We start from the raw sequence: 14,738 nt of genomic DNA on the forward strand, positions 1-14,738 counted from the left end.
TAAACCGTCCCCGTCCCCTAACCCTAACCCTAGCCCGAACCCTAACCCTAACCCTTCCCCGAAGCCTGACCCTCACCCATCCCCTAATCCTAATCCGTACGCTAACACTAACCCGCGCCCTCACACGCAGACTCCCCCTAAAGCGTTGTCGGACCCTCACCTGGACCCTAAACCGTCCCCGTCCCCTAACCCTAACCCTAGCCCGAACCCTAACCCTGACCCTTCCCCGAAGCCTGACCGTCACCCGTCCCCTAATCCTAACCCGTAGGCTCACACTAACCCGCGCCCTCACACGCACGCTCCCCCTAAAGCGTTGTCGGACACTCACCTGGACCCTAAACCGTCCCCGTCCCCTAACCCTAACCCTAGCCCGAACCCTAACCCTGACCCTTCCCCGAAGTCTGACCCTCACCCGTCCCCTAATCCTAACCCGTAGGCTCACACTAACCCACGCCCTCACACGCACGCTCCCCCTAAAGCGTTGTCGGACCCTCACCTGGACCCTAAAACGTCCCCGTCCCCTAACCCTAACCCTAGCCCGAACCCTAACCCTAACCCTTCCCCGAAGCCTGACCCTCACCCGTCCCCTAATCCTAACCCGTAGGCTCACACTAACCCGCGCCCTCACACGCACGCTCCCCCTAAAGCGTTGTCGGACCCTCACCTGGACCCTAAACCGTCCCCGTCCCCTAACCCTAACCCTAGCCCGAACCCTAACCCTAAACCTTCCCCGAAGCCTGACCCTCACCCGTCCCCTAATCCTAACCCGTAGGCTCACACTAACCCGCGCCCTCACATGCACGCTCCCCCTAAAGCGTTGTCAGACCCTCACCTTGACCCTAAACCGTCCCCGTCCCCTAACCCTAACCCTAGCCCGAACCCTAACCCTAACCCTTCCCCGAAGCCTGACCCTCACCCGTCCCCTAATCCTAACCCGTACGCTCACACTAACCCGCGCCCTCACACGCACGCTCCCCCTAAAGCGTTGTCGGACCCTCACCTGGACCCTAAACCGTCCCCGTCCCCTAACCCTAACCCTAGCCCGAACCCTAACCCTAACCCTTCCCCGAAGCCTGACCCTCACCCGTCCCCTAATCCTAACCCGTAGGCTCACACTAACCCGCGCCCTCACACGCACGCTCCCCCTAAAGCGTTGTCGGACCCTCACCTGGACCCTAAACCGTCCCCATCCCCTAACCCTAACCCTAGCCCTAACCCTAACCCTAAGCTTTCCCCGAAGCCTGACCCTCACCCGTCCCGTAATCCTAACCCGTACGCTCACACTAACCCGCGCCCTCACACGCGCGCTCCCCCTAAAGCGTTGTCGGACCCTCACCTGGACCCTAAACCGTCCCCGTCCCCTAACCCTAACCCTAGCCCGAACCCTAACCCTAACCCTTCCCCGAAGCCTGACCCTCACCCGTCCCCTAATCCTAACCCGTACGCTCACACTAACCCGCGCCCTCACACGCACGCTCCCCCTAAAGCGTTGTCGGACCCTCACCTGGACCCTAAACCGTCCCCGTCCCCTAACCCTAACCCTAGCCTGAACCCTAACCCTAAACCTTCCCCGAAGCCTGACCCTCACCCGTCCCCTAATCCTAACCCGTAGGCTCACACTAACCCGCGCCCTCACACGCACGCTCCCCCTAAAGCGTTGTCGGACCCTCACCTGGACCCTAAACCGTCCCCGTCCCCTAACCCTAACCCTAGCCCGAACCCTAACCCTAACCCTTTCCCGAAGCCTGACCCTCACCCGTCCCCTAATCCTAACCCGTAGGCTCACACTAACCCACGCCCTCACACGCACGCTCCCCCTAAAGCGTTGTCGGACCCTCACCTGGACCCTAAACCGTCCCCGTCCCCTAACCCTAACCCTAGCCCGAACCCTAACCCTAACCCTTCCCCGAAGCCTGACCCTCACCCGTCCCCTAATCCTAACCCGTACGCTCACACTAACCCGCGCCCTCACACGCACGCTCCCCCTAAAGCGTTGTCGGACCCTCACCTGGACCCTAAACCGTCCCCGTCCCCTAACCCTAACCCTAGCCCGAACCCTAACCCTAACCCTTCCCCGAAGCCTGACCCTCACCCGTCCCATAATCCTAACCCGTAGGCTCACACTAACCCGCGCCCTCACACGCACGCTCCCCCTAAAGCATTGTCGGACCCTCACCTGGACCCTAAACCGTCCCCGTCCCCTAACCCTAACCCTAGCCCGAACCCTAACCCTGACTCTTCTCCGAAGCCTGACCCTCATTCGTCCCCTAATCCTAACCCCTAGGCTCACACTAACCCGCTCCCTCACACGCACGCTCCCCCTAAAGCGTTGTCGGACCCTCACCTGGACCCTAAACCGTCCCCGTCCCCTAACCCTAACCCTAGCCCGAACCCTAACCCTAACCCTTCCCCGAAGCCTGACCCTCACCCATCCCCTAATCCTAATCCGTACGCTAACACTAACCCGCGCCCTCACACGCACGCTCCCCCTAAAGCGTTGTCGGACCCTCACCTGGACCCTAAACCGTCCCCGTCCCCTAACCCTAACCCTAGCCCGAACCCTAACCCTGACCCTTCCCCGAAGCCTGACCGTCACCCGTCCCCTAATCCTAACCCGTAGGCTCACACTAACCCGCGCCCTCACACGCACGCTCCCCCTAAAGCGTTGTCGGAAACTCACCTGGACCCTAAACCGTCCCCGTCCCCTAACCCTAACCCTAGCCCGAACCCTAACCCTGACCCTTCCCCGAAGTCTGACCCTCACCCGTCCCCTAATCCTAACCCGTAGGCTCACACTAACCCACGCCCTCACACGCAAGCTCCCCCTAAAGCGTTGTCGGACCCTCACCTGGACCCTAAAACGTCCCCGTCCCCTAACCCTAACCCTAGCCCGAACCCTAACCCTAACCCTTCCCCGAAGCCTGACCCTCACCCGTCCCATAATCCTAACCCGTAGGCTCACACTAACCCGCGCCCTCACACGCACGCTCCCCCTAAAGCGTTGTCGGACCCTCACCTTGACCCTAAACCGTCCCCGTCCCCTAACCCTAACCCTAGCCCGAACCCTAACCCTAACCCTTCCCCGAAGCCTGACCCTCACCCGTCCCCTAATCCTAACCCGTACGCTCACACTAACCCGCGCCCTCACACGCACGCTCCCCCTAAAGCGTTGTCGGACACTCACCTGGACCCTAAACCGTCCCCGTCCCCTAACCCTAACCCTAGCCCGAACCCTAACCCTGACCCTTCCCCGAAGCCTGACCGTCACCCGTCCCCTAATCCTAACCCGTAGGCTCACACTAACCGGCGCCCTCACACGCACGCTCCCCCTAAAGCGTTGTCGGACCCTCACCTGGACCCTAAACCGTCCCCGTCCCCTAACCCTAACCCTAGCCCGAACCCTAACCCTGACCCTTCCCCGAAGCCTAACCGTCACCCGTACCATAATCCTAACCCGTAGGCTCACACTAACCCGCGCCCTCACACGCACGCTCCCCCTAAAGCGTTGTCGGACACTCACCTGGACCCTAAACCGTCCCCGTCCCCTAACCCTAACCCTAGCCCGAACCCTAACCCTGACACTTCCCCGAAGTCTGACCCTCACCCGTCCCCTAATCCTAACCCGTAGGCTCACACTAACCCACGCCCTCACACGCACGCTCCCCCTAAAGCGTTGTCGGACCCTCACCTGGACCCTAAACCGTCCCCGTCCCCTACCCTAACCCTAGCCCGAACCCTAACCCTAACCCTTCCCCGAAGCCTGACCCTCACCCGTCCCCTAATCCTAACCCGTAGGCTCACACTAACCCGCGCCCTCACACGCACGCTCCCCCTAAAGCGTTGTCGGACCCTCACCTGGACCCTAAACCGTCCCCGTCCCCTAACCCTAACCCTAGCCCGAACCCTAACCCTAACCCTTCCCCGAAGCCTGACCCTCACCCGTCCCCTAATCCTAACCCGTACGCTCACACTAACCCGCGCCCTCACACGCACGCTCCCCCTAAAGCGTTGTCGGACACTCACCTGGACCCTAAACCGTCCCCGTCCCCTAACCCTAACCCTAGCCCGAACCCTAACCCTGACCCTTCCCCGAAGCCTGACCGTCACCCGTCCCCTAATCCTAACCCGTAGGCTCACACTAACCGGCGCCCTCACACGCACGCTCCCCCTAAAGCGTTGTCGGACCCTCACCTGGACCCTAAACCGTCCCCGTCCCCTAACCCTAACCCTAGCCCGAACCCTAACCCTGACTCTTCTCCGAAGCCTGACCCTCATTCGTCCCCTAATCCTAACCCCTAGGCTCACACTAACCCGCGCCCTCACACGCACGCTCCCCCTAAAGCGTAGTCGGACCCTCACCTGGACCCTAAACCGTCCCCGTCCCCTAACCCTATCCCTAGCCCGAATCCTAACCCTAACCCTTCCCCGAAGCCTGACCCTCACCCATCCCCTAATCGTAACCCGTACGCTAACACTAACCCGCGCCCTCACACGCACGCTCCCCCTAAAGCGTTGTCGGACCCTCACCTGGACCCTAAACCGTCCCCGTCCCCTAACCCTAACCCTAGCCCGAACCCTAACCCTGACCCTTCCCCGAAGCCTGACCCTCACCCGTCCCCTAATCCTAAACCGTAGGCTCACACTAACCCGCGCCCTCACACGCACGCTCCCCCTAAAGCGTTGTCGGACCCTCACCTGGACCCTAAACCGTCCCCGTCCCCTAACCCTAACCCTAGCCCGAACCCTAACCCTAACCCTTCCCCGAAGCCTGACCCTCACCCATCCCCTAATCCTAACCCGTACGCTAACACTAACCCGCCCCCTCACACGCACGCTCCCCCTAAAGCGTTGTCGGACCCTCACCTGGACCCTAAACCGTCCCCGTCCCCTAACCCTAACCCTAGCCCGAACCCTAACCCTGACCCTTCCCCGAAGCCTGACCGTCACCCGTCCCCTAATCCTAACCCGTAGGCTCACACTAACCCGCGCCCTCACACGCACGCTCCCCCTAAAGCGTTGTCGGACCCTCACCTGGACCCTAAACCGTCCCCGTCCCCTACCCTAACCCTAGCCCGAACCCTAACCCTAAACCTTCCCCGAAGCCTGACCCTCACCCGTCCCCTAATCCTAACCCGTAGGCTCACACTAACCCGCGCCCTCACACGCACGCTCCCCCTAAAGCGTTGTCGGACCCTCACCTGGACCCTAAACCGTCCCCGTCCCCTAACCCTAACCCTAGCCCGAACCCTAACCCTGACCCTTCCCCGAAGCCTGACCCTCACCCGTCCCCTAATCCTATCCCGTACGCTCACACTAACCCGCGCCCTCACACGCACGCTCCCCCTAAAGCGTTGTCGGACCCTCACCTGGACCCTAAACCGTCCCCGTCCCCTAACCCTAACCCTAGCCCGAACCCTAACCCTAACCCTTCCCCGAAGCCTGACCGTCACCCGTCCCCTAATCCTAACCCGTAGGCTCACACTAACGCGCGCCCTCACATGCACGCTCCCCCTAAAGCGTTGTCGAACCCTCACCTTGACCCTAAACCGTCCCCGTCCCCTAACCCTAACCCTAGCCCAAACCCTAACCCTAACCCTTCCCCGAAGCCTGACCCTCACCCGTCCCCTAATCCTAACCCGTACGCTCACACTAACCCGCGCCCTCACACGCACGCTCCCCCTAAAGCGTTGTCGGACCCTCACCTGGACCCTAAACCGTCCCCGTCCCCTAACCCTAACCCTAGCCCGAACCCTAACCCTAACCCTTCCCCGAATCCTGACCCTCACCCGTCCCCTAATCCTAACCCGTAGGCTCACACTAACCCGCGCCCTCACACGCACGCTCCCCGTAAAGCGTTGTCGGACCCTCACCTGGACCCTAAACCGTCCCCATCCCCTAACCCTAACCCTAGCCCGAACCCTAACCCTAAGCCTTCCCCGAAGCCTGACCCTCACCCGTCCCCTAATCCTAACCCGTACGCTCACACTAACCCGTGCCCTCACACGCACGCTCCCCCTAAAGCGTTGTCGGACCCTCACCTGGACCCTAAACCGTCCCCGTCCCCTAACCCTAACCCTAGCCCGAACCCTAACCCTAACCCTTCCCCGAATCCTGACCCTCACCCGTCCCCTAATCCTAACCCGTAGGCTCACACTAACCCGCGCCCTCACACGCACGCTCCCCGTAAAGCGTTGTCGGACCCTCACCTGGACCCTAAACCGTCCCCATCCCCTAACCCTAACCCTAGCCCGAACCCTAACCCTAAGCCTTCCCCGAAGCCTGACCCTCACCCGTCCCCTAATCCTAACCCGTACGCTCACACTAACCCGCGCCCTCACACGCGCGCTCCCCCTAAAGCGTTGTCGGACCCTCACCTGGACCCTAAACCGTCCCCTAACCCTAACCCTAACCCTAGCCCGAACCCTAACCCTAACCCTTCCCCGAAGCCTGACCCTCACCCGTCCCCTAATCCTAACCCGTACGCTCACACTAACCCGCGCCCTCACACGCACGCTCCCCCTAAAGCGTTGTCGGACCCTCACCTGGACCCTAAACCGTCCCCGTCCCCTAACCCTAACCCTAGCCTGAACCCTAACCCTAAACCTTCCCCGAAGCCTGACCCTCACCCTTCCCCTAATCCTAACCCGTAGGCTCACACTAACCCGCGCCCTCACACGCACGCTCCCCCTAAAGCGTTGTCGGACCCTCACCTGGACCCTAAACCGTCCCCGTCCCCTAACCCTAACCCTAGCCCGAACCCTAACCCTGAACCTTTCCCGAAGCCTGACCCTCATCCGTCCCCTAATCCTAACCCGTAGGCTCACACTAACCCGCGCCCTCACTCGCACGCTCCCCCTAAAGCGTTGTCGGACCCTCACCTGGACCCTAAACCGTCCCCGTCCCCTAACCCTAACCCTAGCCCGAACCCTAACCCTGACACTTCCCCGAATTCTGACCCTCACCCGTCCCCTAATCCTAACCCGTAGGCTCACACTAACCCGCGCCCTCACACGCACGCTCCCCCTAAAGCGTTGTCGGACCCTCACCTGGACCCTAAACCGTCCCCGTCCCCTACCCTAACCCTAGCCCGAACCCTAACCCTAAACCTTCCCCGAAGCCTGACCCTCACCCGTCCCCTAATCCTAACCCGTAGGCTCACACTAACCCGCGCCCTCACACGCACGCTCCCCCTAAAGCGTTGTCGGACCCTCACCTGGACCCTAAACCGTCCCCGTGCCCTAACCCTAACCCTAGCCCGAACCCTAACCCTAACCCTTCCCCGAAGCCTGACCCTCACCCGTCCCTTAATCCTATTCCGTACGCTCACACTAACCCGCGCCCTCACACGCACGCTCCCCCTAAAGCGTTGTCGGACCCTCACCTGGACCCTAAACCGTCCCCGTCCCCTAACCCTAACCCTAGCCCGAACCCTAACCCTGACCCTTTCCCGAAGCCTGACCCTCACCCGTCCCCTAATCCTAACCCGTAGGCTCACACTAACCCGCGCCCTCACACGCACGCTCCCCCTAAAGCGTTGTCGGACCCTCACCTGGACCCTAAACCGTCCCCGTCCCCTAACCCTAACCCTAGCCCGAACCCTAACCCTAACCCTTCCCCGAAGCCTGACCCTCACCCGTCCCCTAATCCTAACCCGTACGCTCACACTAACCCGCGCCCTCACACGCACGCTCCACCTAAAGCGTTGTCGGACCCTCACCTGGACCCTAAACCGTCCCCGTCCCCTACCCTAACCCTAGCCCGAACCCTAATCCTAAACCTTCCCCGAAGCCTGACCGTCACCCGTCCCCTAATCCTAACCCGTAGGCTCACACTAACCCGCGCCCTCACACGCACGCTCCCCCTAAAGCGTTGTCGGACCCTCACCTGGACCCTAAACCGTCCCCGTCCCCTAACCCTAACCCTAGCCCGAACCCTAACCCTGACTCTTCTCCGAAGCCTGACACTCATTCGTCCCCTAATCCTAACCCCTAGGCTCACACTAACCCGCGCCCTCACACGCACGCTCCCCCTAAAGCGTAGTCGGACCCTCACCTGGACCCTAAACCGTCCCCTAACCCTAACCCTAACCCTAGCCCGAACCCTAACCCTAACCCTTCCCCGAAGCCTGACCCTCACCCATCCCCTAATCGTAACCCGTACGCTAACACTAACCCGCGCCCTCACACGCACACTCCCCCTAAAGCGTTGTCGGACCCTCACCTGGACCCTAAACCGTCCCCGTCCCCTAACCCTAACCCTAGCCCGAACCCTAACCCTGACCCTTCCCCGAAGCCTGACCCTCACCCGTCCCCTAATCCTAAACCGTAGGCTCACACTAACCCGCGCCCTCACACGCAGGCTCCCCCTAAAGCGTTGTCGGACCCTCACCTGGACCCTAAACCGTCCCCGTCCCCTAACCCTAACCCTAGCCCGAACCCTAACCCTGACCCTTCCCCGAAGCCTGACCGTCACCCGTCCCCTAATCCTAATCCGTAGGCTCACACTAACCCGCGCCCTCACACGCACGCTCCCCCTAAAGCGTTGTCGGACCCTCACCTGGACCCTAAACCGTCCCCGTCCCCTAACCCTAACCCTAGCCCGAACCCTAACCCTGACCCTTCCCCGAAGTCTGACCCTCACCCGTCCCCTAATCCTAACCCGTAGGCTCACACTAACCCGCGCCCTCACACGCACGCTCCCCCTAAAGCGTTCTCGGACCCTCACCTGGACCCTAAACCGTCCCCGTCCCCTACCTTAACCCTAGCCCGAACCCTAACCCTAAAACTTCCCCGAAGCCTGACCCTCACCCGTCCCCTAATCCTAACCCGTAGGCTCACACTAACCCGCGCCCTCACACGCACGCTCCCCCTAAAGCGTTGTCGGACCCTCACCTGGACCCTAAACCGTCCCCGTCCCCTAACCCTAACCCTAGCCCGAACCCTAACCCTGACCCTTCCCCGAAGCCTGACCCTAACCCGTCCCCTAATCCTATCCCGTACGCTCACACTAACCCGCGCCCTCACACGCACGCTCCCCCTAAAGCGTTGTCGGACCCTCACCTGGACCCTAAACCGTCCCCGTCCCCTAACCCTAACCCTAGCCCGAACCCTAACCCTAACCCTTCCCCGAAGCCTGACCGTCACCCGTCCCCTAATCCTAACCCGTAGGCTCACACTAACCCGCGCCCTCACACGCACGCTCCCCCTAAAGCGTTGTCGAACCCTCACCTTGACCCTAAACCGTCCCCGTCCCCTAACCCTAACCCTAGCCCAAACCCTAACCCTAACCCTTCCCCGAAGCCTGACCCTCACCCGTCCCCTAATCCTAACACGTACGCTCACACTAACCCGCGCCCTCACACGCACGCTCCCCCTAAAGCGTTGTCGGACCCTCACCTGGACCCTAAACCGTCCCCGTCCCCTAACCCTAACCCTAGCCCGAACCCTAACCCTAACCCTTCCCCGAATCCTGACCCTCACCCGTCCCCTAATCCTAACCCGTAGGCTCACACTAACCCGCGCCCTCACACGCACGCTCCCCGTAAAGCGTTGTCGGACCCTCACCTGGACCCTAAACCGTCCCCATCCCCTAACCCTAACCCTAGCCCGAACCCTAACCCTAAGCCTTCCCCGAAGCCTGACCCTCACCCGTCCCCTAATCCTAACCCGTACGCTCACACTAACCCGCGCCCTCACACGCGCGCTCCCCCTAAAGCGTTGTCGGACCCTCACCTGGACCCTAAACCGTCCCCTAACCCTAACCCTAACCCTAGCCCGAACCCTAACCCTAACCCTTCCCCGAAGCCTGACCCTCACCCGTCCCCTAATCCTAACCCGTACGCTCACACTAACCCGCGCCCTCACACGCACGCTCCCCCTAAAGCGTTGTCGGACCCTCACCTGGACCCTAAACCGTCCCCGTCCCCTAACCCTAACCCTAGCCCGAACCCTAACCCTGACCCTTCCCCGAAGCCTGACCCTCACCCGTCCCCTAATCCTAAACCGTAGGCTCACACTAACCCGCGCCCTCACACGCAGGCTCCCCCTAAAGCGTTGTCGGACCCTCACCTGGACCCTAAACCGTCCCCGTCCCCTAACCCTAACCCTAGCCCGAACCCTAACCCTGACCCTTCCCCGAAGCCTGACCGTCACCCGTCCCCTAATCCTAATCCGTAGGCTCACACTAACCCGCGCCCTCACACGCACGCTCCCCCTAAAGCGTTGTCGGACCCTCACCTGGACCCTAAACCGTCCCCGTCCCCTAACCCTAACCCTAGCCCGAACCCTAACCCTGACCCTTCCCCGAAGTCTGACCCTCACCCGTCCCCTAATCCTAACCCGTAGGCTCACACTAACCCGCGCCCTCACACGCACGCTCCCCCTAAAGCGTTGTCGGACCCTCACCTGGACCCTAAACCGTCCCCGTCCCCTACCTTAACCCTAGCCCGAACCCTAACCCTAAAACTTCCCCGAAGCCTGACCCTCACCCGTCCCCTAATCCTAACCCGTAGGCTCACACTAACCCGCGCCCTCACACGCACGCTCCCCCTAAAGCGTTGTCGGACCCTCACCTGGACCCTAAACCGTCCCCGTCCCCTAACCCTAACCCTAGCCCGAACCCTAACCCTGACCCTTCCCCGAAGCCTGACCCTAACCCGTCCCCTAATCCTATCCCGTACGCTCACACTAACCCGCGCCCTCACACGCACGCTCCCCCTAAAGCGTTGTCGGACCCTCACCTGGACCCTAAACCGTCCCCGTCCCCTAACCCTAACCCTAGCCCGAACCCTAACCCTAACCCTTCCCCGAAGCCTGACCGTCACCCGTCCCCTAATCCTAACCCGTAGGCTCACACTAACCCGCGCCCTCACACGCACGCTCCCCCTAAAGCGTTGTCGAACCCTCACCTTGACCCTAAACCGTCCCCGTCCCCTAACCCTAACCCTAGCCCAAACCCTAACCCTAACCCTTCCCCGAAGCCTGACCCTCACCCGTCCCCTAATCCTAACACGTACGCTCACACTAACCCGCGCCCTCACACGCACGCTCCCCCTAAAGCGTTGTCGGACCCTCACCTGGACCCTAAACCGTCCCCGTCCCCTAACCCTAACCCTAGCCCGAACCCTAACCCTAACCCTTCCCCGAATCCTGACCCTCACCCGTCCCCTAATCCTAACCCGTAGGCTCACACTAACCCGCGCCCTCACACGCACGCTCCCCGTAAAGCGTTGTCGGACCCTCACCTGGACCCTAAACCGTCCCCATCCCCTAACCCTAACCCTAGCCCGAACCCTAACCCTAAGCCTTCCCCGAAGCCTGACCCTCACCCGTCCCCTAATCCTAACCCGTACGCTCACACTAACCCGCTCCCTCACACGCGCGCTCCCCCTAAAGCGTTGTCGGACCCTCACCTGGACCCTAAACCGTCCCCTAACCCTAACCCTAACCCTAGCCCGAACCCTAACCCTAACCCTTCCCCGAAGCCTGACCCTCACCCGTCCCCTAATCCTAACCCGTACGCTCACACTAACCCGCGCCCTCACACGCACGCTCCCCCTAAAGCGTTGTCGGACCCTCACCTGGACCCTAAACCGTCCCCGTCCCCTAACCCTAACCCTAGCCTGAACCCTAACCCTAAACCTTCCCCGAAGCCTGACCCTCACCCGTCCCCTAATCCTAACCCGTAGGCTCACACTAACCCGCGCCCTCACACGCACGCTCCCCCTAAAGCGTTGTCGGACCCTCACCTGGACCCTAAACCGTCCCCGTCCCCTAACCCTAACCCTAGCCCGAACCCTAACCCTGAACCTTTCCCGAAGCCTGACCCTCACCCGTCCCGTAATCCTAACCCGTAGGCTCACACTAACCCGCGCCCTCACACGCACGCTCCCCCTAAAGCATTGTCGGACCCTCACCTGGACCCTAAACCGTCCCCGTCCCCTAACCCTAACCCTAGCCCGAACCCTAACCCTGACTCTTCTCCGAAGCCTGACCCTCATTCGTCCCATAATCCTAACCCCTAGGCTCACACTAACCCGCGCCCTCACATGCACGCTCCCCCTAAAGCGTTGTCGGACCCTCACCTGGACCCTAAACCGTCCCCGTCCCCTAACCCTAACCCTAGCCCGAACCCTAACCCTAACCCTTCCCCGAAGCCTGACCCTCACCCATCCCCTAATCCTAACCCGTACGCTAACACTAACCCGCGCCCTCACACGCACGCTCCCCCTAAAGCGTTGTCGGACCCTCACCTGGACCCTAAACCGTCCCCGTCCCCTAACCCTAACCCTAGCCTGAACCCTAACCCTAAACCTTCCCCGAAGCCTGACCCTCACTCGTCCCCTAATCCTAACCCGTAGGCTCACACTAACCCGCGCCCTCACACGCACGCTCCCCCTAAAGCGTTGTCGGACCCTCACCTGGACCCTAAACCGTCCCCGTGCCCTAACCCTAACCCTAGCCCGAACCCTAACCCTGACCCTTTCCCGAAGCCTGACCCTCACCGGTCACCTAATCCTAACCCGTACGCTCACACTAACCCGCGCCCTCACACGCACGCTCCCCCTAAAGCGTTGTCGGACCCTCACCCCACCCTAAACCGTCCCCGTGACCTAACACTAACCCTAGCCCGAACCCTAACCCTAATCCTTCCCCGAAGCCTGACCCTCACCCGTCCCCTAATCCTAAACCGTAGGCTCACACTAACCCGCGCCCTCACACGCACGCTCCCCCTAAAGCGTTGTCGGACCCTCACCTTGACCCTAAACCGTCCCCGTCCCCTAACCCTAACCCTAGCCCGAACCCTAACCCTAACCCTTCCCCGAAGCCTGACCCTCACCCGTCCCCTAATCCTAACCCGTACGCTCACACTAACCCGCGCCCTCACACGCACGCTCCCCCTAAAGCGTTGTCGGACCCTCACCTGGACCCTAAACCGTCCCCGTCGCCTAAGCCTAACCCTAGCCTGAACCCTAACCCTAAACCTTCCCCGAAGCCTGACCCTCACCCGTCCCCTAATCCTAACCCGTAGGCTCACACTAACCCGCGCCCTCACACGCACGCTCCCCCTAAAGCGTTGTCGGACCCTCACCTGGACCCTAAACCGTCCCCGTCCCCTAACCCTAACCCTAGCCCGAACCCTAACCCTGACCCTTTCCCGAAGCCTGACCCTCACCCGTCCCCTAATCCTAACCCGTAGGCTCACACTAACCCGCGACCTCACTCGCACGCTCCCCCTAAAGCGTTGTCGGACCCTCACCTGGACCCTAAACCGTCCCCGTCCCCTAACCGAAACCCTAGTCCGAACCCTAACCCTGACCCTTCCCCGAAGTCTGACCCTCACCCGTCCCCTAATCCTAACCCGTAGGCTCACACTAACCCGCGCCCTCACACGCACGCTCCCCCTAAAGCGTTGTCGGACCCTCACCTGGACCCTAAACCGTCCCCGTCCCCTACCCTAACCCTAGCCCGAACCCTAATCCTAAACCTTCCCCGAAGCCTGACCGTCACCCGTCCCCTAATCCTAACCCGTACGCTCACACTAACCCGCGCCCTCACACGCACGCTCCCCCTAAAGCGTTGTCGGACCCTCACCTGGACCCTAAACCGTCCCCGTCCCCTAACCCTAACCCTAGCCCGAACCCTAGCCCTAAACCTTCCCCGAAGCCTGACCCTCACCCGTCCCTTAATCCTATCCCGTACGCTCACACTAACCCGCGCCCTCACACGCACGCTCCCCCTAAAGCGTTGTCGGACCCTCACCTGGACCCTAAACCGTCCCCATCCCCTAACCCTAACCCTAGCCCGAACCCTAACCCTAACCCTTCCCCGAAGCCTGACCCTCACCCGTCCCCTAATCCTAACCCATAGGCTCACACTAACCCGCGCCCTCACACGCACGCTCCCCTTAAAGCGTTGTCGCACCCTCACCTGGACCCTAAACCGTCCCCGTCCCTTAACCCTAACCCTAGCCCGAACCCTAACCCTAAACCTTCCCCGAAGCCTGACCCTCACTCGTCCCCTAATCCTAACCCGTAGGCTCACACTAACCCGCGCCCTCACACGCACGCTCCCCCTAAAGCGTTGTCGGACCCTCACCTGGACCCTAAACCGTCCCCGTCCCCTAACCCTAACCCTAGCCCGAACCCTAACCCTAACCCTTCCCCGAAGCCTGACCCTCACCCGTCCCTTAATCCTATTCCGTACGCTCACACTAACCCGCGCCCTCACACGCACGCTCCCCCTAAAGCGTTGTCGGACCCTCACCTGGACCCTAAACCGTCCCCGTCCCCTAACCCTAACCCTAGCCCGAACCCTAACCCTAACCCTTCCCCGAAGCCTGACCCTCACCCGTCGCCTAATCCTAACCCATAGGCTCACACTAACCCGCGCCCTCACACGCACGCTCCCCCTAAAGCGTTGTCGGACCCTCACCTGGATCCTAAACCGTCCCCGTCCCCTAACCCTAACCCTAGCCTGAACCCTAACCCTAAACCTTCCCCGAAGCCTGACCCTCACTCGTCCCCTAATCCTAACCCGTAGGCTCACACTAACCCGCGCCCTCACACGCACGCTCCCCCTAAAGCGTTGTCGGACCCTCACCTGGACCCTAAACCGTCCCCGTGCCCTAACCCTAACCCTAGCCCGAACCCTAACCCTGACCCTTTCCCGAAGCCTGACCCTCACCGGTCACCTAATCCTAACCCGTACGCTCACACTAACCCGCGCCCTCACACGCAC

The sequence above is a fragment of the Lagenorhynchus albirostris genome, chromosome 15 (assembly GCF_949774975.1).
Source record: "Lagenorhynchus albirostris chromosome 15, mLagAlb1.1, whole genome shotgun sequence".
NCBI classification, from domain to species: domain Eukaryota; kingdom Metazoa; phylum Chordata; class Mammalia; order Artiodactyla; family Delphinidae; genus Lagenorhynchus; species Lagenorhynchus albirostris.